Raw genomic sequence first — 27138 nt, forward strand, 5'->3', positions numbered from 1 at the left:
AAGTGGTGCACGGTTTGACCAGATGGTGCATGGTTCTGCACGGTGGCGCATGCTGCACCAAGATGGTGGATGGGATGGCAAAGTGGTGCACGGTTTGACCAGATGGTGCATGGTTCTGCACGGTGGCGCATGCAGCACCGAGATGGTGCATGGTTCTGCACGGTGGCGCATGCAGCACTGAGATGGTGGATGGGATCGCAAAGTGGTGCACGGTTTGACCAGATGGTGCATGGTTCTGCACGGTGGCGCATGCAGCACCGAGATGGTGCATGGTTCTGCACGGTGGCGCATGCAGCACTGAGATGGTGGATGGGATGGCAAAGTGGTGCACGGTTTGACCAGATGGTGCATCCCAAGCAGCACGCGCAACATCTTTCAAATAGGTGTTTGTTCCTAATAAATTGCATTGAAGACACTGGCAATACATCGAGTCACATAAAAACCACTTCCCAGTTTCAGAAAATCACAATGTTTCATTTCCGTTTAAGTGGCGTCGCAATATTATACCCATCTGACTTCATGGGTGGTTTTTAAATTCGATGTATTTCATATCAGAAACAAAACAGATAAGTTGCAGAATTAATAACACTTCGGTTCATTGCTGTTACAACAATGTTTCTGATATGTTGCAAAACACTTTGAGCTCAGCTGAGCAGTATTTTATTTTTGACAGTCCCCTGCATGTTCCGTATAAGGTACAATGAAGTTACAAATGACTTTGTTGTTTATGTAGTGCACTTGTAGCAGAATCTCCAAATAGAATTGTTGGTGTGATGGTTATAGTAGAAGGTTGCAAATCTCAAGGTCCATGGTTCGATTCCCGGTTGGTTTTTGTGTTTTTATTTTCATTGTAGCCGCAAGATGTTGCAAATAGGCTCCACCTCTTGCGCTTTTTGTGTCACAAAGGTGTTCCAAATACGACGTGTTGTGCATAAGTCAGACCTTTAGTAAGTCACACCACAGCTGTTGTTACTCACTGAGAAACAAGAGGTGTTGCTTGGGATGGTTCTGCACGGTGGCGCATGCAGCACCGAGATGGTGCATGGTTCTGCACGGTGGCGCATGCAGCACTGAGATGGTGGATGGGATGGCAAAGTGGTGCACGGTTTGACCAGATGGTGCATGGTTCTGCACGGTGGCGCATGCTGCACCAAGATGGTGGATGGGATGGCAAAGTGGTGCACGGTTTGACCAGATGGTGCATGGTTCTGCACGGTGGCGCATGCAGCACCAAGATGGTGGATGGGATGGCAAAGTGGTGCATGGTTCTGCACGGTGGCGCATGCAGCACCGAGATGGTGCATGGTTCTGCACGGTGGCGCATGCAGCACCGAGATGGTGCATGATTCTGCACGGTGGCGCATGCAGCACTGAGATGGTGGATGGGATGGCAAAGTGGTGCACGGTTTGACAAGATGGTGCATGGTTCTGCACGGTGGCGCATGCTGCACCAAGATGGTGGATGGGATGGCAAAGTGGTGCACGGTTTGACCAGATGGTGCATGGTTCTGCACGGTGGCGCATGCAGCACCAAGATGGTGGATGGGATGGCAAAGTGGTGCACGGTTTGACCAGATGGTGCATGGTTCTGCACGGTGGCGCATGCTGCACCAAGATGGTGGATGGGATGGCAAAGTGGTGCACGGTTTGACCAGATAATGTATGGATCTGCACGGTGGCGCAGGGTGGCGCATGCTGCACCAAGATGGTGGATGAGATGGCAAAGTGGTGCACGGTTTGACCAGATGGTGCATGGTTCTGCACGGTGGCGCATGCTGCACCAAGATGGTGGATGGGATGGCAAAGTGGTGCACGGTTTGACCAGATGGTGCATGGTTCTGCACGGTGGCGCATGCAGCACCAAGATGGCGGATGGGATGGCAAAGTGGTGCATGGTTCTGCACGGTGGCGCATGCAGCACCAAGATGGTGGATGGGATGGCAAAGTGGTGCACTGTTTGACCAGATGGTGCATTGTTCTGCACGGTGGCGCATGCAGCACCGAGATGGTGCATGGGATGGCAAAGTGGTGCACAGCTTGACCAGATGGTGCATAGTTCTGCAGGGAGGCGCAGGGTGGCGGATGCTTCACCAAGATGGTGGATAACATGGGCCAGATGGTGCATGGTTCTGCACGGTGGCGCATGCAGCACCGAGATGGTGGATGGGATGGCAAAGTGGTGCACGGTTTGACCAGATGGTGCATGGTTCTGCAAGGTGGCGCATGCAGCACCAAGATGGTGGATGAGATGGCAAAGTGGTGCACGGTTTGATCAGATGGTGCATGGATCTGCACGGTGGCGCATGCAGCACCGAGATGGTGGATGGGATGGCAAAGTGGTGCACGGTTTGATCAGGTGGTGCATGATATAGCCAAACAGAGCAAGGCGCACTAAGATGGTGAGTTGGATGGCAAAGTGGTGCACGGTCTTACTAGTTGGTGCATGAAATGGCAAGGTGGCGCATGCAACACGAAGATGGTGTATGGGGTGGCGAAATGGCCCATGGTCTAACCAGGTGGTGCATGAAATGGAAAGGTGGCACATGCAGCACTAAGAAGGTGAATAGGGTGGCTTAGTGGTGCGCCAGGAGGTACATGATATGGCCAAATAGAGCAAGGCGCACCATGATGGTGACTGGTGTGGTAAATTGGCGCACGGTCTAGGTGGTGCATGATATGGAAAGGTGGCGCATGCAGCACGAAAATGGTGAATGGTATGGCAAAGTAGCCCACGGTCTAACAAGGTGATGCAAGAAATGGCCAAACAGAGCAAGGCGCACCGAGATGGTGAATGGCAAAGTGGCCAGGTGGTGCTTGAAATGACTAGGTGGCGCACACCATACCAAGATGGTGGACGAGGGGGCAAAGTTGTGCATAGTTTGACCAGGTGGTGGATAAAATGGCCAGACGAAGCATACCACACCAAGATGGTGGATGGAGTGGCAAAGTGGTGCACAGTTTGACCAGGTGGTGCATGAAAAGGCCAGAAGAAGCATACCACGCCAAGATGATGGATGATGTGGCAAAGTGGTGCACAGTTTGATCAAGTGGAGCATATCGCACCAAGATAGTTGATGGAGTGGCAAAGTGGTGCATAGTTTGACCACGTGGTGCATGAAATGGGCAGACAAAGCATACCACAACAAGACTGTGAATGTAGTGGCAAGTGGTCCGCGGTTTGACCGGGTGGTGCATAAAGTGGCGAAATGGAGCAAACCCCACCAAGATGGAGGAAGGGGTGGCAAAGTGGCACACGGCTTGACCAGGTGGTGCATGAAATGGCCGAATCGGGTAAGTCGCACCATGATGATGGATGGGGTGGCAAAGTGGTCCGCGGTTTTACCGGGTGGTGTATAAAGTGGCCAAATGGAGCAAACCGCACCAAGATGGTGGAAGGGTGGCAAAGTAGCGCACGATTTGACCGGGTGGTGGGTGCATTAAATAGCCAAATCAAGAAAACCGCTCCATGATGGTGGATGGGGTGGCAAAGTGGTCCGTGGTTTAGCAGGGTGGTGCATGAAATGGTCAAATCAAACATACCACACAAAGATGGTGCATAAGGTGCATAAGTAGCGCACGATTTGACCGGGTGGTGCATAGATTGGCCAAATGAAGCAAACCGCACCAAGATGGAGGAAGAGACTGCAAAGTGGCGCACGGTTTGACCGAGTGGTGCATGAAACGGCCATATCGGGCAAATCGCACCAAGATGATAGATGGGGGTGGATTGTGGCAAAGTGGCGCACGGCTTGACCGGGTGGTGCATGAAGTGGCTAAATGAAGCAAATAGCACCAAGATGTAGGAAAGGGTGATTAAGAGTTGATCGGGTGGTGCATGAAATTGCCAAATCGAGCTTACCACACCAAACTGGTGGATGGGGCGACAAAATGGTTTGTGGTTTGACCAGGTTTTTCAAGAAGTGAACAAATGGAGCATACCGCACTAATATTGAGGAAGGGGTGGCAAAGTGGCGCTCGGTTTTCCTGGATGGTGCAAGAAATAGTCAAATCGCACCAAGATGGTTCATGGGGTGAAAAAGTGGCGCATGGCTTGACCGGTGATTTATTTTAATGTTTTCAACTGAAATTTGTTCATTCCCAAAATACAATAGATGTGCCGGTGCAGGGCCATACCGATATGAGTGGGTTTGTGTATGGAAAGACCGGAGAAGCAATCCGAAAGACTTGGTTAGTTTGTGTGACGGAGGGGAATCCGCTCGCGTGAATTTCAATGTTTTCAGCAGGAATTTGTTAGTTCCAAAATGCATTTGTTGTCCGCTGCAGGAACCAGACAATCCGGATGTTTAGGATTGTGGGAAGCACGGGAAGGGTCACCCGCACATTCTCCGGGTGCAATCCGGATGTTTACGATTATAAAAATAACGGGAAACGCCGGCCGGAACACCGAGCGGAACACTTTGTTTACAAATCGTGGGGGGATTTTTTTCCTCATTTTCGACAGAATTTTGTTGACTTCTAGAAGGCGATCGGTGTTCCGGTGAAGGGGCAGATCGATCTGGATGGATTTGTTTATGGAAAGACCGGAAAAGCACTCCAAAAGACTCGGTTAATTTTCGTGACGGAGGGGGAATCCGCTCGCATCAATTTTAATGTTTTCAGCAGGAATTTGTTAGTTCCAAAAGTGCATTTGTTGTTCCGCTGCAGGAACCAGACATTCCGGATGTTTAGGATTGTGGGAAGCACGGGGAAGGTCACCCGCACATTCTCCGGGTGCAATCCGGATGTTTGCGATTATAAAAATAACGGGAAACGCCGGCCGGAACACCGAGCGGAACACTTTGTTTACAAATCGTGGGGGGATTTTTTTTTCCTCATTTTCGACAGAATTTTGTTGACTTCTAGAAGGCGATCGGTGTTCCGGTGCAGGGGCAGATCGATCTGGATGGATTTGTTTATGGAAAGACCGGAAAAGCACTCCAAAAGACTCGGTTAATTTGCGTGACGGAGGGGGAATCCGCTCGCATCAATTTTAATGTTTTCAGCAGGAATTTGTTAGTTCCAAAAATGAAGTTGTTGTTTCGCTGCAGGAACCAGACAATCCGGATGTTTAGGATTGTGGGAAGCACGGGAAGGGTCACCCGCACATTCTCCGGGTGCAATCCGGATGTTTACGATTATAAAAATAACGGGAAACGCCGGCCGGAACACCGAGCGGAACACTTTGTTTACAAATCGTGGGGGGATTTTTTTCCTCATTTTCGACAGAATTTTGTTGACTTCTAGAAGGCGATCGGTGTTCCGGTGCAGGGGCAGATCGATCTGGATGGATTTGTTTATGGAAAGACCGGAAAAGCACTCCAAAAGACTCGGTTAATTTGCGTGACGGAGGGGGAATCCGCTCGCATCAATTTTAATGTTTTCAGCAGGAATTTGTTAGTTCCAAAAATGAATTTGTTGTTCCGCTGCAGGAACCAGACAATCCGGATGTTTAGGATTGTAGGAAGCACGGGAAGGGTCACCCGCACATTCTCCGGGTGCAATCCGGATGTTTACGATTATAAAAATAACGGGAAACGCCGGCCGGAACACCGAGCGGAACACTTTGTTTACAAATCGTGGGGGGATTTTTTTTCCTCATTTTCGACAGAATTTTGTTGACTTCTAGAAGGCGATCGGTGTTCCGGTGCAGGGGCAGATCGATCTGGATGGATTTGTTTATGGAAAGACCGGAAAAGCACTCCAAAAGACTCGGTTAATTTGCGTGACGGAGGGGGAATCCGCTCGCATCAATTTTAATGTTTTCAGCAGGAATTTGTTAGTTCCAAAAATGCATTTGTTGTTCCGCTGCAGGAACCAGACAATCCGGATGTTTAGGATTGTGGGAAGCACGGGGAAGGTCACCCGCACATTCTCCGGGTGCAATCCGGATGTTTGCGATTATAAAAATAACGGGAAACGCCGGCCGGAACACCGAGCGGAACACTTTGTTTACAAATCGCGGGGGGATTTTTTTCCTCATTTTCGACAGAATTTTGTTGACTTCTAGAAGGCGATCGGTGTTCCGGTGCAGGGGCAGATCGATCTGGATGGATTTGTTTATGGAAAGACCGGAAAAGCACTCCAAAAGACTCGGTTGATTTGCGTGACGGAGGGGGAATCCGCTCGCGTTAATTTCAATGTGTTCAGCAGGAATTTGTTAGTTCCAAAAATGAGTTTGTTGTTCCGCTGCAGGAACCAGACAATCCGGATGTTTAGGATTGTGGGAAGCACGGGAAGGGTCACCCGCACATTCTCCGGGTGCAATCCGGATGTTTACGATTATAAAAATAACGGGAAACGCCGGCCGGAACACCGAGCGGAACACTTTGTTTACAAATCGTGGGGGGATTTTTTTTCCTCATTTTCGACAGAATTTTGTTGACTTCTAGAAGGCGATCGGTGTTCCGGTGCAGGGGCAGATCGATCTGGATGGATTTGTTTATGGAAAGACCGGAAAAGCACTCCAAAAGACTCGGTTAATTTGCGTGACGGAGGGGGAATCCGCTCGCATCAATTTTAATGTTTTCAGCAGGAATTTGTTAGTTCCAAAAATGCATTTGTTGTTCCGCTGCAGGAACCAGACAATCCGGATGTTTAGGATTGTGGGAAGCACGGAGAAGGTCACCCGCACATTCTCCGGGTGCAATCCGGATGTTTGCGATTATAAAAATAACGGGAAACGCCGGCCGGAACACCGAGCGGAACACTTTGTTTACAAATCGCGGGGGGATTTTTTTCCTCATTTTCGACAGATTTTTGTTGACTTCTAGAAGGCGATCGGTGTTCCGGTGCAGGGGCAGATCGATCTGGATGGATTTATTTATGGAAAGACCGGAAAAGCACTCCAAAAGACTCGGTTAATTTGCGTGACGGAGGGGGAATCCGCTCGCATCAATTTTAATGTTTTCAGGTTTCAGCAGGAATTTGTTAGTTCCAAAAATGAATTTGTTGTTCCGCTGCAGGAACCAGACAATCCGGATGTTTAGGATTGTGGGAAGCACGGGAAGGGTCACCCGCACATTCTCCGGGTGCAATCCGGATGTTTACGATTATAAAAATAACGGGAAACGCCGGCCGGAACACCGAGCGGAACACTTTGTTTACAAATCGTGGGGGGATTTTTTTTCCTCATTTTCGACAGAATTTTGTTGACTTCTAGAAGGCGATCGGTGTTCCGGTGCAGGGGCAGATCGATCTGGATGGATTTGTTTATGGAAAGACCGGAAAAGCACTCCAAAAGACGCGGTTAATTTGCGTGACGGAGGGGGAATCCGCTCGCATCAATTTTAATGTTTTCAGCAGGAATTTGTTAGTTCCAAAAATGCATTTGTTGTTCCGCTGCAGGAACCAGACAATCCGGATGTTTAGGATTGTGTGAAGCGCGAGGAGGTCCTCCAGGAAATCCTCCGGAAGTTCCTCCAGGAATTCCTCCGGAAGTTCCTCCAGGAATTCCTCCGGAAGTTCCTCCAGGAATTCCTCCGGAAGTTCCTCCAGGAATTCCTCCGGAAGTTCCTCCAGGAATTCCTCCGGAAGTTTCTCCAGGAATTCCTCCGAAGTTCCTCCAGGAATTCCTCCGGAAGTTCCTCCAGGAATTCCTCCGGAAGTTCCTCCAGGAATTCCTCCGGAAGTTCCTCCAGGAATTCCTCCGGAAGTTCCTCCAGGATTTCCTCCGGAAGTTCCTCCAGGATTTCCTCCGGAAGTTCCTCCAGGATTTCCTCCGGAAGTTCCTCCAGGAATTCCTCCGGAAGTTCCTCCAGGAATTCCTCCAAAGTTCCTCCAGGAATTCCTCTGGAAGTTCCTCCAGGAACTCCTCTGGAAGTTCCTCCAGGAATTCCTCTGGAAGTTCCTCCCAAGACTTCCTCCGTACGTTCTTCCAGGATTTCCTCCGGAAGTTCCTCCAGCATTTCCTCCGGAGGTTCCTCCAGGAACTCCTCCGAAGTTCCTCCAGGAATTCCTCCGGAATTTCCTCCAGGGATTCCTCTAAAACTTTCACCAGGGATTCCCCCAAAAGTTCCTCCAGGGATTCCTCCAAAAGTTCCTTCAGGAATTCCTCTGGAAGTTCCTCTTGGAATTCCTCTGGAAGTTCCTCTTGGAATTCCTCCGGAAGTTCCTCCGGAAAATTCCTCCGGAAGTTACTCTAGGAATTCCTCCGGAAGTTCCTCTAGGAATTTCTCCGGAAGTTTATCTAGGAATTTCTCTGGAACTTCCTCTAGGAATTCCTCCGGAAGTTCCTCCAGGAATTCCTCAGGAAGTTCCTCCAGGAATTCCTCCGGAAGTTCCTCCAGGAATTCCCCCGGAAGTTCCTACAGGAATTCCCCCGGAAGTTCCTACAGGAATTCCTCCGGAAGTTCCTACAGAAATTCCTCCGGAAGTTTCTCCAGGAATTCCTCCAGAAGTTTCTCCAGGAATTCCTCCAGAAGTTCCTCCAGGAATTCCTCCGGAAGTTCCTCCCGGAATTCCTCCGGAAGTTCCTCCCGGAATTCCTCCGGAAGTTCCTCCAGGAATTCCTCCGGAAGTTCCTCCAGGAATCACCCCCGAAGTTCCTCCAGGAATTCCTCCGGAAGTTCCTCCAGGAATTCCTCCGGAAGTTCCTCCAGGAATTCCTCCGGAAGTTCCTCCAGGAATTCCTCCGGAAGTTCCTCCAGGAATTCCTCCGGAAGTTCCTCCAGGAATTCCTCCGGAAGTTCCTCCAGGAATTCCTCCGAACGTTCCTCCAGGAATTCCTCCGGAAGTTCCTCCAGGAATTCCTCCGGAAGTTCCTCCAGGAATTCCTCCGGAAGTTCCTCCAGGAATTCCTCCGGAAGTTCCTCCAGGAATTCCTCCGGAAGCTCCTCCAGGAATTCCTCCGGAAGCTCCTCCAGGAATTCCTCCGGAAGCTCCTCCAGGAATTCCTCCGGAAGTTCCTTCAGTAATTCCTCCGGAAGTTCCTCCAGGAATTCCTCCGGAAGTTCCTTCAGGAATTCCTCCGGAAGTTCCTCCAGGAATTCCTCCGGAAGTTCCTCCAGGAATTCCTCCGGAAGATCCTCCCCGCAGTCCTCCGGAAGCTCCCCCAGGAATTCCTCCGGCAGTTCCTCCAGGAATTCCTCCGGAAGTTCCTCCAGGAATTCCTCCGGAAGTTCCTCCAGGAATTCCTCCGGAAGTTCCTCCAGGAATTCCTCCGGAAGTTCCTCCAGGAATTCCTCCGGAAGTTCCTCCAGGAATTCCTCCGGAAGTTCCTCCAGGAATTCCTCCGGAAGTTTTACCAGGAATTCCTCCGGAAGTTCCTCCAGGAATTCCTCCGTTCCTCCAGGAATTCCTCTGGAAGTTCCTCCAGGAATTCCTCCGGAAGTTCCTCCAGGAATTCCTCCGGAAGTTCCTCCAGGAATTCCTCCGGAAGTTCCTCCAGGAATTCCTCCGGAAGTTCCTCCAGGAATTCCTCCGGAAGTTCCTCCAGGAATTCCTCCGGAAGTTCCTCCAGGAATTCCTCCGGAAGTTCCTCCAGGAATTCCTCCGGAAGTTCCTCCAGGAATTCCTCCGGAAGTTCCTCCAGGAATTCCTCCGAAGTTCCTCCAGGAATTCCTCCGGAAGTTCCTCCAGGAATTCCTCCGGAAGTTCCTCCAGGAATTCCTCCGGAAGTTCCTCCAGGAATTCCTCCGAAAGTTCCTCCGGAAGCTCCTCAAGTACTTCCTCCGGAAGCTCCTCCAGGAATTCCTCTGGAAGCTCTTCTGGGAATTGATCCGGAAGCTCCTCCAGGAATTCCTCCGGAAGTTCCTCCAGTAATTCCTCCGGGAGTTCCTCAAGGAATTTTTCCGGAAGTTCCTTCAGGAATTCCTCCGGAAGCTCCTCCAGGAATTCCTCCAGAAGCTCTTCCAGGAATTCGTCCGGAGGTTCCTCCAGGAATTCCCACGGAGGTTACTCCAGGAATTCCTCCGAAGTTCCTCCAGGAATTCCTCCGAAGTTCCTCCAGGAATTCCTCCGGAAGTTCCTCCAGGAATTCCTCCGGAAGTTCCTCCAGTAATTCCTCCGGAAGTTCCTCCAGGAATTCCTCCGGAAGTTCCTCCAGGAATTCCTCCGGAAGTTCCTCCAGGAATTCCTCCGGAAGTTCCTCCAGGAATTCCTCCGGAAGTTCCTCCAGGAATTCCTCCAGAAGTTCCTCCAGGAATTCCTCCGGAAGTTCCTCCAGGAATTCCTCCGGAAGTTCCTCCAGGAATTCCTCCTCCTTTCCTGGAGGAACTTCCGGAGGAATTCATGCTGAATACATTGAAATTACCGCGAGAGGATTCTTCCTCCGTCACGCAAACTAACCGAGTCTTTTGGAGTGCTTTTTCGGTCTTTCCAAACATAAATCCGTCCAGCTCCAGCACCGGAACACCGAACCCCTTCTGGAAATCATCAAATTTCTGTCGAAAATTAGGAAAAAAAATCCCCCGTTTTTCCTCCGGAAGTTGCTGCAGAAATTCCTCCGGAAGTTCCTCCAGGAAGTCCCCCGGAAGTTCCTCCAGGAATTCTTCCGGATGTTCTTCCGGGAATTCCTCCGGAAGTTTCTGCAGGAATTCCTCCGAAAGCTCCTCCTCGAATTCCCCCTGAAGTTCTTCCAGAAATTCCATCGTAAGATCCTCAAATAATTCCTCCGGAAGTTCCCTCAAGAATTTCTTCGAAGAAATTGTTTTGCGGGTACCATCAGGAAATCCTCTGAATGTTCCTTCAATAATTCCTCCAGAAATTCCTCCGCAAATTTCTTCACGAATTCCTTCGAAATATCCTCCAAGAATTTCTCCGAAAGTGCCTCTAGGAATTCCTTCGCAAATTCCTCCGGGAAGTCCTCTGAAATTTCCTTCAAGAAAGCCTCGAAGTCCCATAAGCAATTCCTGCAAAAAACATTCTAAAGTGTTTCAAGAAAATTCCTCCGAAAGTTTTTTTTAGGATTCTTTCGGAAGTTCCGCCAACTAGTCCCGCGGAATAGTGCGGGAGGATCCTCCAGGAATTCCTCCGGAAGATCCTTCAAGAAATCCACGGAAGTTCTGCCAGGAATTTCCCCGAAAGTTCTTCCAGGGATTCTTCCAAAAGTTCCTTCAGGGATTCTGCCGAAAGCTCATGCAGGAATTCATTCGTAAGTATTTTTGTGTGTGTCTTTATTAGGGAGACTTTCAGCCCGAGACTGGCCTTTGCCTATCGTACGGACATGGTGATCAAAGTGATGGGCTATATGCAAAGGCGCGTGATCATGTGGTGGCCGATCAATGAAATACTGTGCAGGTTAAGGATCAAAGGCCGGTTCTTCAACTTCAGCATAATCAACGTCCATAGCCCACACTCCGGGAGCACTGATGATGATAGGGACGCATTCTGGAACGTGAGTACGACAGCTGCCCAAGCCACGATGTCAAAATCATCAGGAGATTTGAACGCTCAGGTTGGCCAAGAGGAGGAGTTTAGACCAACTATTGGGAAGTTCAGCGCTTCAGCGTTCAGTTTTATGAACTTTCGGAAAATTTTCTGGAAGTACTTACGAAAGAATTTCTGGGGAACTTTCGGTAGAATCTTTGAAGGAACTTTCGGAGGAATTCCTGGAGAAACTTACGAAGAAATGCTTGGAGAAACATCCGGAGGAATTCCTGTAGTAACGTGCGCCAACATTCCGTGAGAAACTTTTGAAGGAACTTCCGTAGGATTTCTTGGAAGTACTTCGGGATGAAGTCCTTGAAGAACTTTGGAAGGAATTCCAGGAGGAACTTCCGGAGGAATTCCTGTAGGATCCTTCCAAACTATGCCGGGTGAAACTTCCGTAGGATTTGGAACCTGGAGGAACTTCCGAAAAAATCCCTAGAAAAACTTTTGGAGGAAGTCTAGAAGTATTTTCTTAAAATACTTTTCTGTGAACTTTTGTAGGAATTGCTAGAGGAACTTCGGGTTTTTGTGAAGGGAATTTCAGAGGACTTCCCGGAGGTAATGTCGGAGGAATTCGCGAAGGAACTTCCGGAAAAATTTCTGGACCAACTTGAGGAAGAATAGTTATATTTGTTTCAAGAGGAATTTCTCCATGAACTTACGGAGGATTTTTTGTAGAAATTTCTGGAGGATTTTCTCAAGAAACTTTCGAGTGTTTATGTGGAGATATTGCTAAAGGGTTGATTTCCAGATAAATGATTAAGGTTACTTCCGGAGGACTGCTTGAAGGAATTTTCGGAGTAACTCCTTAAGTTATTTCTAGAAGAGTTCTTGTATGAATTCCATGGAGGTACATACGAAAGAATTCATGGGAAACTTTCAGAAGAATCCCTGGTGGAATTTCGTTGTAATTGCCGGAAGAATTTCGAATGAACTTTTCAAATATTGCTATTGGAAGTCCATGGTTTTTTCATGGTTTTTTGAAATAAATTCCATAGTACTTCCTGGAGTTACTTTCGAAAGAATTCTGAAGGAACTTTCAAAGGATTTCCTGGAAAAACTCGTAGATAAACTTTCGGAGAATTTCCTGTAGGATGCCGGAAGTATTCCTGAATGAACTTTCGGAGAAATTTCTTCAGAAACTTACGGAGGAATACCTGGAGGAACTTGTAATTCCTGGAGAATCTTCCGAAGATACTTCCAGAAAATCACTTGGATGTTCTTCCGGAGGAATCCCTGATGGAACTTACAAAGGAATTCAGTGACTTCGAAGGTAGTAGGAAGGAAGGAACTTCCAGAGGCTATCAAGAGGTACTTCCCAAAGACTTTCTGGAGAAATTTCAGGAGAAATTCTTGGAGAATGTTCCGGAAGAGTTACCAGATGAATTTCTGGAGCACTTTTTAGAGAAATTTTCGTAGAAATTCTATAAACAATTCCTGTTTAAACTAACGGAGAAATTCCTGAAGTAACTGTCATAGGAATTCATGGAGTACCTTCCTGCGAAATCCTGGATAAATTTCTATGGAACTGTCAGAGGATTTTCTGGAGAAACTTCTGGAGGAATTCCTGAAGTAACTTCCAGAAGAGTTCTTGAATGAACTTCCGGAGTATTTCCTGGAGGTACTTACGAAAGTATTCCTGGAGGATGTTCTGGAGGACTTTCGGAGAAATTTCAGGAGAATTTCCATGAAATTCTTCTAAGGATCATCTAAGATTTCCTGGAGGAGCTATCGTAGGATACCCTGGAAGAACTCGCAAAAATATTTCCGAAATTTTCTTGTAGAATTCTCCAAAGTAGGATTCTTTTCCGGAGGAATTATTGTATGGTTTTCCGTAGGTATTATTGAAAGAACTGGAAATGTTTCTGTAGAAATATCCCGAAGAATTCCTGGAAAAATTTTGGGAGGAATTCCTGGAGGAACTTTGAAGGATTTTTTGGAGAATTTCCCTAACCTTTTGGAACTCGCATAGTCCGGAACCACTCACGCAGACCCGCAGTCTTGTGGTTTTTTAGAAAGTATTGTGATTTTTACAACGGAGTGAGTATCGAGACGTCAATATTCTTTGGAATGAACTTTCGAAAAAATTGCTACAGAGACATGGAGATATTCTAGAAGGATATATCAGAGAATTTACCCCAGGTACTGTCGGAAGAATTCCTGGAGGAACTTCCAGAGACATTTCTGGAGGTACTTGCTCCGTCTAGTCTTTTCCGGAGGAATTGTTGCAGATTTTTCGGAGGAATTCTTGTAGAAATTTATGAAAGATTTTCTTAAGAATCTTTCGAATGTACCTGTGGAGTTATTGCTAGAGGATCATCTAAGATTTCATGGAGAAATTCTTGAGGGAACTTTAATAGAAATTCCTAGAGGTTTCTCATGGAGGAATTCAAGGAGGAATTTCCAGAGGAATTCCTGGAGAATCTTCAGGAGGAATTCATGGAAGAACTTTTGGAGGAGATCCTGGAGAAACTTTTGAAGGAATTTCAGAAGGAACTACTGAAGGAATTTCTGGAGGAACTTCCGTAGTAATTCCGGGATTAACATCCGAGTTATTTCCTGGACAATGTTTCGGAGGAATGATTGAGGGAACTTCTGGAGGATTTCCTGGCGCTTCCAAAATAATTGCTGGAGGTACTTCCGAAACAATTCCTGGAGGAACTTCCTGAAGAATTTCTGGACTAACCCCTGGAGTAATTCCTAGAGTAACTTCCGGAGGAATTCGTGGCGTAATTCCTGGAGGAACTTCCGTAGGAATTTTTTAAGTAACTTCCGGAGGCTATTCTGGAGGTACATTCGTAAGACCTTCTGGAGAAACTTCCGGAGGATTTCCAGGAGGATCTTCCAGTGGAATTCCTGGCAGAACTTCCTGAAGAATTTCTGGAGGAACTTCCGGAGTACTTATCAAAGTTATCGGAGATATTCTATGGAGAATTCCTGTTGAAACTACCAAAGAAATTTCTGAAGCAACTGTCACAGGAATTTCTCTAGTAACTTTCGGGGAAATCCTGGAGGAATTCCTTGAGGAACTGTCCGGAGAAGTTCCTGGTGCTATTTCCGAATGAATTCATGGATGTACTTCCGAAACAATTCCTGGAGGAACTATCAGAGGAATTCATGAAGAAGCTTCCGGAGGAACTCCTGGAGTAACTTCCGGTGAAATTCTTCAAAAGAATTTCTGGGGAAACTTCTGGAAGAATTCCGGGAGGAAGTTCCGGCGGAATTCTTGGAAAAACTTCCTTGGAATTCCTGGAAATTTTCCGGAATAATTCGTGGAGGAACTTCCTGAGGACTTTTTTTGGGAATTTCCCGAGGAATCCTTGGAGGAAGTTTCCAGAGAAATTCTATGAAGAATTACTGTTGAAACTATTGGAGAAATCCCTGAAGCAACTGTCACAGGAATCCCTGCAGAAACTTCTGGGGAAATCCTGGAGGAATTCCTTGAGGAAGTTCCAGAGGAATTCTTCTTATTCTTATTGGCATTACATCGCACACTGGGACATTGCCACCTCGCAGCTTAATGTTCATTAAGCCCTTCTACAGTAATCAACTGTGGGGTTTCTATGCCAAATTACCATTTTTTGCATTCGTATATCATGAGAGTAACACGATGATACTTTTATGCCCAGGGAAGTCGAGAAAATTTCCAAACCGAAAATTTCCTAGACCGGACCGGGAATCGAACCCAGCCACTCTCAGTATGCTCTTGCTTTGTAGCCCTGCATCTTACCGCACGGTTTAGGAACTTCTGAAGTAAGTTACAGAAATTTCTTCTATGAACTGCCGGAGTATTTCTAGAAGGTACTTACGAAAGAACTCCTGGAGGAGCTTTAGGGGAATTACTGGATGAAGTTTTGAAGGAATTTCTGGAGGAACTTACGGACGACGTCTTGAAAAAAATGTGAAGGAATTCCATTAAAATTCTCTCAAATTAACTTTTGCAGAAACTGCCAGAAGGACTTCGAAGTGTTCGAGAAGGAAATTTCTGAGGACTTCCCGGATGTACTTTCGGTGGACTTACTGGATGAACTTTCGGATAAATTACTAGAGGAACTTCTGGAGGAATTCTTGTAGAAATATTTGGAGGATAATTTTAAGAAACTTTCAAATGTTTTTTTTTTTATTCTTTATTAAGGTGTTTTTTTTTAATTCTAGATTAAGTTCAACACCGAACTTTCAAATGTAATTTTCAGGATTTTCGGCTTTCAGTCACATGAAAATGTTGATAATTTCAAATCATTGCCAACGTTTCGATCCGGGGGTTGAAGATGATGATGAAGATCCAAACCCCCGGATCGAAACGTTGGCAATGATATGAAATTATCAACATTTTCATGTGACTGAAAGCCGAAAATCCTGAAAATTAGCAACCAATCCAGTCGAAATTCCCAAAAAACTTTCAAATGTACTTTATGAGATATTGCTAGAGGAACTGGTAAGATTTCTGACTGTAGGAACTTCGGAGAAACTCCTAAAGGTTCTTTTGGAGGAATTCTTGGAGGTACTTCCAGGGAAGTTTGTGGAAGAACTTTCGAAGGAATTCGTGGAGAAACTTCTGGAGGAATTTCTAAAGGAGCTCATGAAGGAATTCCTGAATAAACACCCGGGGAATTTCCTCGAAGGAGTCCTGGGAGACCTTCCGGAGGAATTTCTGGATAAACTTTCAGAGGAATTCTTGGAGGAACTTCTGCTGGAATCAATGGAAATACTTCCGGTAAAATTTATTTCGGAAGTTGTTATGGAATTCCAGAAGGAAGCTCTGGAGCAAAAAAAAAACAAGGGATTTTATTTCCTGGAAAATATAATGATTTTCATTTTTTCTTAGAAGTCTTTTAAAAATTTTCAAACTTTTTAGCGATATCCAAAAAATGTCTGATATTTATACAAAAACGCCCAATATCTACAGGGAATTTCCACCCATTTGGTTAGTGAATTTCCAAAAATATTAAGGAATTGTTAAAATTATACTAAAATACAGAGATAATTTAAAAAATGCCAATGCAAAGAAATTCTCATGAATGTGTATATTTCGTGATATTCTGAAATCCCAATAAAATCTCACATATTTCCAGTAAAACCCTGAATTATTTACGATTTTTAATTTATCTTCAATGTCCAAAAACTCATTTATTTAGATCCTAAGAATATCCTGAATACTGCAGAAGGCTTCAGGAATTTATCATAATCAATTTTAAGTTAATGTTTCGGAATTATGAGGCTATATACCGAATTAATTACCTTTTTCTTGAAGACACTGACACACACCGTTTTATTGCTACCAGTAAGCATTTTGCCCTTTAAAGGAAGCATCACACTAGATAACGGACCAACGTTACCAGCATGTAACGTCCTTGGCTCTGCCGAACAATGTTTTCTTACAAAATGTATAGTGACTGAGGTGGTAATCGCACTCATCGCACGAATGGTAATGCAGCACAATGCCTTTTGATTGCATGTAAACACTAATCACACGGCCATGAAGCCCGTCAACTATCTTCCTTACACGCTGAAACTCAAGTCACCCATGGGTCTTTTCTTTGCTATCCCTTTCTCTCTACTGTAAAACTCATAGTTTTTTAAGTTCAGGCATAGCATAGCTCGTTTAATAAGTTGTGCCATCAAGTTATACCACTGAACTTAAAAAATGGGTAAATTTCGCTGCAGCGAAAAAGTGATAGCATATAAAAAGTACTTAATTATGGGATGAGTGCTCAATCAATCGGTTTCTCGAAAATACAACTAAAATTCACGGCACTACCAAAAATCTACACAATTTTATTGTCAAAAAACCATCGACTCAACTGATGCACACCTAACCATTATAACCACACATCCATTTTGTAGGTAGATGTTTTTCTCAGTGTACACATCGTAAACAAAAAGCCCAACCGAAACAAATGTGTTGCTTTCTTCCCGCCGCGAAAAGCAACGATACAAAACAAAACAAACCCCACGCACTGCCGAATTAATCATCATTCACTTTGTATGATTCTATTTATCGCGAAGAGTAACAACGCGAATTACCTATACGCAACGCTAATGAATTCCGGTTGTCCACTGTATGAACAAAAAACATTCAACTGTCGCTTCCCCACGAACTACACGGTACAAATAAATTTCGATTATTCAAAACACACTACCAGCGAGCAGGGATGCCAGGGGATATTTTCAAATGTCTTCACAGTCGAGTGAAAATGTCTTCAAATGTCTTCAATATCAAAATTATGATTATCAGTGAAAAAATTTCAAAATTAAATAGGTTTGTAATTTCAATTATCTCCTTGTTTTATGTATCGTTTATTGTTTAACACTCAAATTTTTAGAATTCAAGAGAATATTCTTTTAAATCTTCATGAGTAAGGGAAATGACTTTCCCTTGGATTTTCTAATGAGTCTTTAAATATAATTCCAACGGATTTTTCTAACTGATTTTCCTTGTGGAATTCTTCTGAATTTATTTTTGAAGAATTGCCTGTAGGGATTCGTAAAAATTCACCGTGAAATACCGGAAGAAACTTCCATAAGATTTTCTGAAGAAATTTCCGGAAGAATTTCTGGAGAAACTTCAGGATTCCTGAAAATTCCTGATGGATTTTTCGGAGACTTTTCCCTGAAGGAATTTCCGAAGGAATTACTGTTGGAACATCCAAAAGATTTTCTGAAGGAACTTTCAGATAAATTTCTGAAAGAACTTCCGGATAAAATGCTAATGGATCTTCCGTATAAATTACAGGAGAAATTCCGGAGGGCTTTTCTGTAAGAATTACTGAAGGATTTTTCTGAAGAATTCCTGAAGGATTTTCCTGAGGACTTCCTGAAGGATTTACCTGAGCAATTACTGAAAGGTTTTCTGAATAAATGTCTAAAGAAACTTCTGGATAACTTTTTGGAGGAACTTTCTGAGGTATTGCTCAGGAATATTGGACAGGAATTTCCGAAAGAATTACTGAAGGAAATAACAGAGAAATTCCAGAGTATAGTTCACGAGGTATTATTGGAGAATCTTTCGGCAACATTCTCGGAGCATCTTCAAGAGGGATTCCTGGAGAAACTTCCGAAAGGATTCTTAGAGGAATTTCCGAACAAATGCTTGCAGGAGCATCGAGAGCAATTCCTGGAAGATCTGCTGGAGGAAGTCGTGAAAGAAACAAACTAAGGAATTTCTGAAGGAGCGACTGGAGGAATTTTCGAATTCTTGGAGGATCTAACGGAGAAATTTCTGGACGAACTTATGGAGGGGCTGCTAGAGGTACTTCTAAAGGAAACTCTGGAGAAATTTTCTGAAAAATTTCTGAAGGAATTGCTGGACGAATTTCTGGAGGAATTTCATGGGAAATTTCAGAAAGAATTCCAGAGATGTTTACTGGAGAAATTCTTAGAGGGATTCCCAGTTAAAATACTGGAAGAGTGCCGAAAATATTTCTTGAAAAAATGTCAAAGGAATTCAAGGAAGAATTCAACAAGGAACTGTAGCGAGTTTACCCTGAACTTTCTAAATACTGAGTCTTTAATAAAAACTCTGGCGGATTTTTTTAGGAAATTCCTCTTATTTTTTTCAGAATATTCTCCTGAACAAATTAAAAATAATTTACCGTGGCCATTCTGAGAAATATCCATTTAACTCCAGAACAATTTCAATTTCTTGTCGACATTCGTAAGAATTTTCTATGGAAACTAAAGAAAATTTTCTGAGAAAATGAAAATAATTTCCTGTGAAAATTTTCGTAAAAATGTGGTACATGGAAAATCCGAAGAGACATCCCTTAACTTTCAAATACAAATCCGGAGTACATCCCACGAAAATTTAGACAAATTTCTTGTGGAAATAAACATGAATTCTTTGCAGGAGTTCAGATGATTTTCCTGCAAGGACTTAGATATAATTTTGTGGAAATTAAAAAGAATTGGGTCCTAAAATGAAGAATCGATATTCGATTTTCTTTAAGGGAACGATGAAAGTAATCATTCTAAACGTGTCAGTTTTTCTTTAGACTCAAAAATCGAAAAGAACATTGTTTAATTTGAAATTGAAAAATAGATGAAAAATGCTTCCTCGACATTTTCGGTCTTGTTTGACGTACGGATTCAAACGCGTTAGCAAAACACTACATTGCACTTGACTCAACCTTTGACAGTTAATATATGGGGCTGACGTTTTGGGCTGATGGTTCATTCGTTCTGAAATGTTGCACAGCCCAAAATTAGCCTTAAAATGTCTTGAACACAAAAATATTATTTTTACTGATTTAGAATTTTACCAGAATTTTTATAACAACGGTACAAGTATTCTTGACCGATGCACTATCGTTTGCAACCATAAACGAGGTAAGGCTTTAGGACCCAATTTCCCGTTTAAATTTTGGGGGAATTCCGTTACTGCCCATACTGGAATTATTATAATTTTCCAAGATAATTTGAAAAGAATTTCCAATTTCATTTCTTTTGAATTTTATGAGAAATTCCTCGGACTATTAATGGAAAATTCTCTTCATTTTACACGAGTTTTTCACTGGAGTAATTTGAAAAGTGACGTATACGCCAAAAATGGTGTTAACAAGCAGTAGTCATTGAGCTCTTTAACAGAAAAATGGAAATCATGTAGGTTGTAATTTGGCGCCTACGTTACTTTGTCAGATTACGGCAATTCAGTCTCAAAATGAAGAATCGATATTCAATTTCTTTCAGAGAACGATGAAGTCAATCATCCTGAACGCGTCAGTTTTCCATTTGACTCAAAAATCGAAAGGAACAGTGTTTAATTTGAAATTTAAAAATTGATGAAAAATGCTTCCTCGATATTTTCGGTCTTGTTTGACGTACGGAATAATATAATTCAAACGCACTATAAAAACACCGTAGGGCACTTGATTCAACCTTTGACAGTTAAAATATGGGCCTGAAATGTTGCACAGTCCAAAATTTGCCTTAATATGCCAAATAAAAATTATTATTTTTACTGATTTAGACTTTTACCAGAATTTTTATAACTTCGGTTCAAGTATTTCTGATCGATGCTCTATCGTTTGCAAACGTAAACGAAGTAGGGCTTTGGGACCCAATTCTCCTTATTTTACACGAATTAATTTTTTTAAACGAATTTTCATTGAATTTTTTTTCTAAAATCCACGGAAAATTCATCGAGTTCTTCAAAATTTATTCTCTTTCGCGACGGGAATATGGGAATACATACCGAAAAGATCAGATGAAATATAAACAAATTTTAAAAAAAATGGTTCTAGCCCAACAACTTATAGTAAAATTCTGTCTTTTTTGCCGTTTGAAATAAATTAGATCGGTCATTGCGTTCTGATACAATGATCGAAATATCTTTTTATCAGACACGTCGAAAACGCCACCGCTACCAAGGAAAATTTAAACGAATGCTGTATCGGGAATTTTTTAACCAGCATATAACTAAAATGTGTTGCAGTTGTCAACCTTATCAACCAGCTAGTGTAAATGTGTTTTTACGTTTGATATTTTAAGCCCGAGACATTAGTCTATTATGTATAACTTTTGAAATATTTATATGATCTGCATATAGAAGTCGCAAAATTTATAAGTTAGTCATCAAATTATATTTTCTATTCGCTGGCTTATTGCTCTGCAAGTATCTTTACATAAAAAGGTAAGTCTTCAAATTTTTTAAAAGTCTTCAAAATGTCTTCATGAAATAAATGTCTTCACAGAGATTCAAATGTCTTAAAATCTGGCATCCCTGCCAGCGAGTGTATGTAATTAAGAGTTGCGACATGTGCCGCATTTGACAGGTCTCCTGCTCGTTTGGAATACGATTTTGTATGGGAATGACAGATGAATTTTGATCCTTTGATGTTCATGATAGTATTAGTAAGATATTTCTGAATCCATAGATTTAGAAAGGTGTCGTCTTCTACAAACTTGTTCAGGAGGTCAATACCATACTGTTGCAGATCATATTATTTCGGAACTCGTCCATTTGGCGGCGCTAGTGTATATAACAAACTCGTTGAGTTAAATATTTCGGAATCCGTAATATTCAGAAAGTTGCCGTCTTTAACAATTTTTATAGCAGCTCAAAACCATTTTATTAACCATAATATTATTTTGAAACCGTTGCCCATGAAGTGACTTGAATAGTGTTGAGTTGCATTTAACATTAGTTAGTAGTAATTTATAGATTATAAGTCATTGAGAGTAGCATAAGAATTTAAATATGTATTGATGAACTTATTGCACTTCCTTTAAAGAGAATGAATTCTCATTGGAAGTGCACCGAAATTGTAAAGAGGTTTGAAAAGAAGAGGAGGTTTTATGCCTTTGGGAGAAGTGATTCAAATGAATACCACTCCCAGGGGCTTTTCCCTGCTCCAAGCAATAAAGAAGATATGAAAGAAAAAACCCTATCCGCTTGGTGGTGTTAGTATAGAGTAGAGTGCACTATGGTCCAGGATACAGATTTACGCGGAAAGATGAATTTTACGCCAAAACTATATTTTTTAGAAAAAACGGTTGTTCTACAAAATTGTTCGAAATAGTAAGGCCATCATTATGGTTTTACCAAAAAATAGGGTGGCCCATCATATAAAAAAATTAGAAAATATTTTTTTTATTCCTTGGAATATTGACATGTTATGTTCTACAAAGTTGTAGCGTAGCTTATTCCAATCAATTTTTCTAAAAAACTTTTCCTGTAGCTCTTAAGTTAGCTGATTTAGAGCAATTTTACCTAATTGGATTAGGTGTACTTCAAAAAACAGTATTTTTGATCTAATTTTTTTGTTTTAGATTTCTCGAAAAAGTCGTCTTCAGGTGACTTTTAGAGCTCAAAAAATGCAACTTTTGATGGGTAAATATGCACAATATCTTTTTCCGATCAAAAGTTATAATCGTTTTTCTGTCAAAATTACATTTTTTTCATAAGTTGATATCTCCGGTTAGGGCAGACCAAAAAAATATGTTTACACGGCATTTGAAAGATAAATTAATATTCTTTATTATGTCAAAAAATTGGGGATATGTTATTTTTTTATCTCAAGTTTTACCAATTTTACTAAAATCATGTTTTTTCAAATAAATTAATATAACTCGACAACGGAAAAAGATACAGACGATATTCTTATAGCAAAACACGCGTTTTGAAAAGCCCCAAAAGTCTTCAGAAGATGACATTCGTGAGAAATGAAAAATAAAAAATCTACAGCTCTAACACTTTTTATAAGTTTTATCATTATCATCGTATTGCAAGATTTACGAGAAAAGATGCATTTTCGGTCTGAAGCATACTTTTAAGAAACAAAATTTGTTCTACAAAGTTGTTCTGGATACTTGGGCCCTTATTATAGAGTTACCGAAAAATAGGGTGGGCCATTTTATAAAAATGTAAAATTTTCATTTTTTTATTTCGCGGAATATTGACGTAAAATGTTCTACAAAGTTGTAGCGCAGCTTTTTCCAATCAACTTTGCTATATAAACTTTTTATGTAGCTCTTAAGCTCACTTGTTTACAGAAATTTTACTTACCAGGATTAGGGTGTCCCTCAAAAAACAATATTTATGATCTGCTCATTTCATTTTTTATTTTTCACGGATGTCACCTTCTGAAGACTTTTGGGGCTTTTCAAAACGCGTGTTTTGCTTTAAGAATGTCGTCTGTATCTTCTTCCGTTGTCGAGTTATATCAATTTATTTGAAAAAACATGATTTTAGTGAAATTGGTGAAACTTGAGATAAAAAAATAACATATCCCCAATTTTTTGACATAATGAAGAATATTAATTTCTTTTTTAGATGCCGTGTAAACATATTTTTTTGGTCTGCCCTAACCGGAGATATCCACTTATGAAAAAAATTTAATTTTGACAGAAAAATGATTATAACTATTGATCAGAAAAAGATATTGTGCATATTTACCCATCAAAGTTGCATTTTCTGAGCTCTAAAAGTCACCTGAAGACGACTTTTTCGAGAAATCTTAAACAAAAAATTAGATCAAAATACTGTTTTTTTGAGGTACACCCTAATCCAATTAGGTAAAATTGCTCTAAATCGGCCAACTTAAGAGGTACAGAAAAAGTTTTGTTAGCAGTATTTATTGGAATAAGCTGCGTTACAACTTTGTAGAACACAACATGTCAATATTCTGAGAAATAAAAAAAATATTTTCTAATTTTTTTTATATGATGGGCCACCCTATTTTTTGGTAGAACCATAATGATGGCCTTACTATTTCGAACAATTTTGTAGAACAACAGTTTTTTCTAAAAAATATAGTTTTGGCGTAAAATTCATCTTTCCGCGTAAATCTGTATCCTGGACCATAGTGGAGTGGGGCAAGAGTGCGCGTGGGGTAAGAGTACGTTTTCGATTTTTTGAAGTAATAAAAAACATAAACTAGCAGCACTGCATAGGGTTTGACAGGTATTCTGGCCAACTATTATCATGTGTAATAGTAAACGATTTGAATAAACAACAAGAGAGATATGGAGTTAGATAATTTTTTGGTCATTTTGCTAAAAATAATTGGGTTTCCGCAACTAGTATTTCATTACCATATATACGTTCAATCAGGTGAACATAATACCATTTCGATAACCTTTTGTATAGAGTACTTTATGGTGCAGAACACCAATCCGGTTAGTTTTCCAAGAAGTCAAAACCATTACTTGAATAATTTTTGGGACTGTGGGGTAAAAGTACGCAGGAACCGGTGGGGCAAGAGTACGCATATAAATCTTCAAGTTCTGATGTCAAACCTGTATCTCCGGCCGAAATAAGACCACTTCCAAAGCGTAAAGATCCACAACTAATAAAAAAGGGACAGAATTCGAAATTATCACAAGTTTTAAGGATAAGTTGAAGTAATTTGGTGTTAGAAAGAACTTAGCGAACAAAGCACTGAAGAAATAATGAAATTGTATTAGGACTTGTTGTACACCTAAACATTGTACGAAAACACAATTTCATCTAAATGATATAATTTTTTAATTTAATCAAAAGAAACATTCATAAATTACGCAACGCTTAGCTGGGAGGGGTTTCGAGATGTATGAAGATCTATATAATTTTTAGAGGATTCATACATAAAGTGTAAGATAGGGGGAGGGGTGATGAAATAGCCAAATTTTACGTTACGTGATTGGTGGACTTTCCTTTGAAATTCCTTTGCATACGTCACGCGAAACCTGATATATTTTTATCTTTTATCTTTATCTTTTATTTTCGTATGAAAGTGCACATTTCTAGGACCCCCTCCCCCTTTAAGAGTTACGTAATCTTTAAACATTCCCTAATATATGCTCATTAAACATCAAATCAATGTTATAAACTCTTATTTGTGTTAATATATACCTTAAGCACATGATTGGATCAATGCGTACTCTTACCCCACCCGATGCGCACTTTTACCCCACCGGTGGGGTAAGAGTGCGTTTTTCTCTTGTCTTGCAATAAATCACAATAAATCACTAAAACGAATCACAATAATTTCAATATTTTTTCCACTGGGTAACATGAAGGAAGAGTATACGAATCATCGACATTGATTTGATATGCAGAAACTTGCTTCATAAGTGCCACATGATCGATTGAAAACTAAGTGCGTACTCTTGCCCCACTCTACTCTATATGGTAATACTCGTTTGGTTCGAATCCGTAATATTTAGAAAGTTGTCGTCGTCATCAAATTTGTTGATGAAGAACATATTATTCGAGACGAGCCAGCCTCGGGATGAAAGTCTCGATATTAAAGAATAAAAAAACATGGTATTTTTTAGTTCATTCGCTTGGTGGCACAAGCTCCTCTGGAAGACCTTCCGAGAATTCCTACGGAAGTTGCGCTAGCAATTTCTCCGGAAGTTCCTCTTGGAATTCTTCCGGACATTCCTCTGGGAATTCCTCCGCAAATTCTTCTACTAGTTCCTCTAGAAATTCCTCCAGAAACTCTTTCAAAAGTTCATTCGGGAATGTCTATGGAAGTTACTCCGGTAATTCCACCGGAAGTTTATTTGGAATTTTCTCAAGAATACCTCCGGGAATTCCTCTGGAAGTTAAAAAAATCCTCCAAAATTCCTCAAGAAATTCCTTCGGTAGATCCTTAGGAAGTTTTTCCAAAAATCTTCTGGAAGTTGCTCCTGAGATTCCTCCGAAAATTTCTTGAAGTTCTTCAGGAAATTCCTATAATAATTCATTTGGAAGCTTCCTGAATTTACAAGAATTCCTCAGGAAGTTCCTTTAGACAATCCTCCGAAGTTTTCTTCTGGAAGTTCGTCTTAGAACTTCTTGGAAGTTATTCCAGCAACTTTTCCTGAAATTTCTCAGGTAGCTCCTCCGGGACTTCCTTCGGAAGTTCCTCCAAGAATTCCTTCGGGAATTCATCCAGAAATTTCAGCAGCGTTCCTCCGTAAATGCTCCTCTGAGAATTTCTTCGAAAGTTCCTCAACAAATGACTCCAGGAGTTCTTCAGCAAATTCGAAACTTCTTTTATCGGGTGCTCTTCAGGAAATTCCTCCAGAAATTCATCCGGAAGTTGCTCCGGTAATTATTCCGGACATACTTTAGGAAATTTATCCAAAAATTCCTCTGGAAGATCTTAAGCAAATGCCTACAGAAGATTACCCAGAAGTTCCTCTGTGAACCTCTACAAAAATTCAATTAGGAATTCCTCCAAAAGGTTCTTATGTGAATTCATCCGTAAAATTCCCCTATAATTTCTCTAGAAGCTCTTCAGGAAATTCCCATGGAAGTTGTTCCGGACTCCTCTTGGAATTCTTTTGGAAGTTCTTCTTGGAATTCCTTTGAAAGTTCCTCTGGAATTCATCCGGAAGTTCATTTGGGAATTCCTTCAGAAATTCCTCCCTGAAAATTCGTACAAAACTTTCGTACGAAATTACAACGAAAATCCCTCCTAAAGATCCTTCGATATATTCTATTAAAGTTCTTCAGGAAATTCCTACGGAAGTTTCTCCTGAGCTCTTCGGAATTAATCTTGAAATTCATCCGGAAATTTCTTTGGGAAATCATCCGGAAGTTCCTCAGGTTATTCTCTCGGGAGTTCTTCGAAATTCCTAAGGAAATTTCTTCAGAAATCCCTCCAGAAGTTCGCCCTATAATTTCTCTTGAAGTTCTTCAGGAAATTCTTACGGAAGTTTATCCGGGAATTCCTCCGGAAGTTCGTCATAGAATGTCACGGAAGTTCTTCCGGAAATTTCTCCGGAAATTCTTTTGAGAATTTCTTCGGAAGCTCCTCCGGGAATTCCTTCGGAATTCTTCTAGAAGTTTCAACAGATTTCCTCCGGAAGATGCTCCTCTGGAAATTCCTCCGGAAGTTTCTCAGCAGATGCCTCCAGAAGTTCTTTTAATCGGGAACGCTTCCGGAAATTTATCCAGAAATTCATCCGGAAGTTCTTAAGTTCTGCGGAAGTTCCCCCGTGAATCTCTATGAAAGTTCCCCTCGAAATTCCTCCGGAAGTTCTTCTGGGAATCCCTCCGGATTTTCTCTTGGAATTCTTTCAAAGGTTCATCTAGGAATTCCCCCAGAAGTTCATCTGAGAATCCCCATGGAAATTCCTCTAAAATTTCCTTCGGCAGTTCTTCGAGAAATTCATCCGTAGTTCCTCGGAAAATTCCTGCGGATATTGCTCCGAAATTCTCTCCGGAAATATTTCTCTTGAAGTTCTTCTTACCAATTTAAACCCATGATTTAAGGATGTCACTGAGTATTTTGAGGCGAAGCAATTCTAAAAATAAATATTGCACCAGTTTGTGAATATTTGTACGTTTAACTGTAGTAC

Source organism: Armigeres subalbatus, chromosome 2, assembly GCF_024139115.2.
Source record: "Armigeres subalbatus isolate Guangzhou_Male chromosome 2, GZ_Asu_2, whole genome shotgun sequence".
Lineage (NCBI taxonomy): Eukaryota > Metazoa > Arthropoda > Insecta > Diptera > Culicidae > Armigeres > Armigeres subalbatus.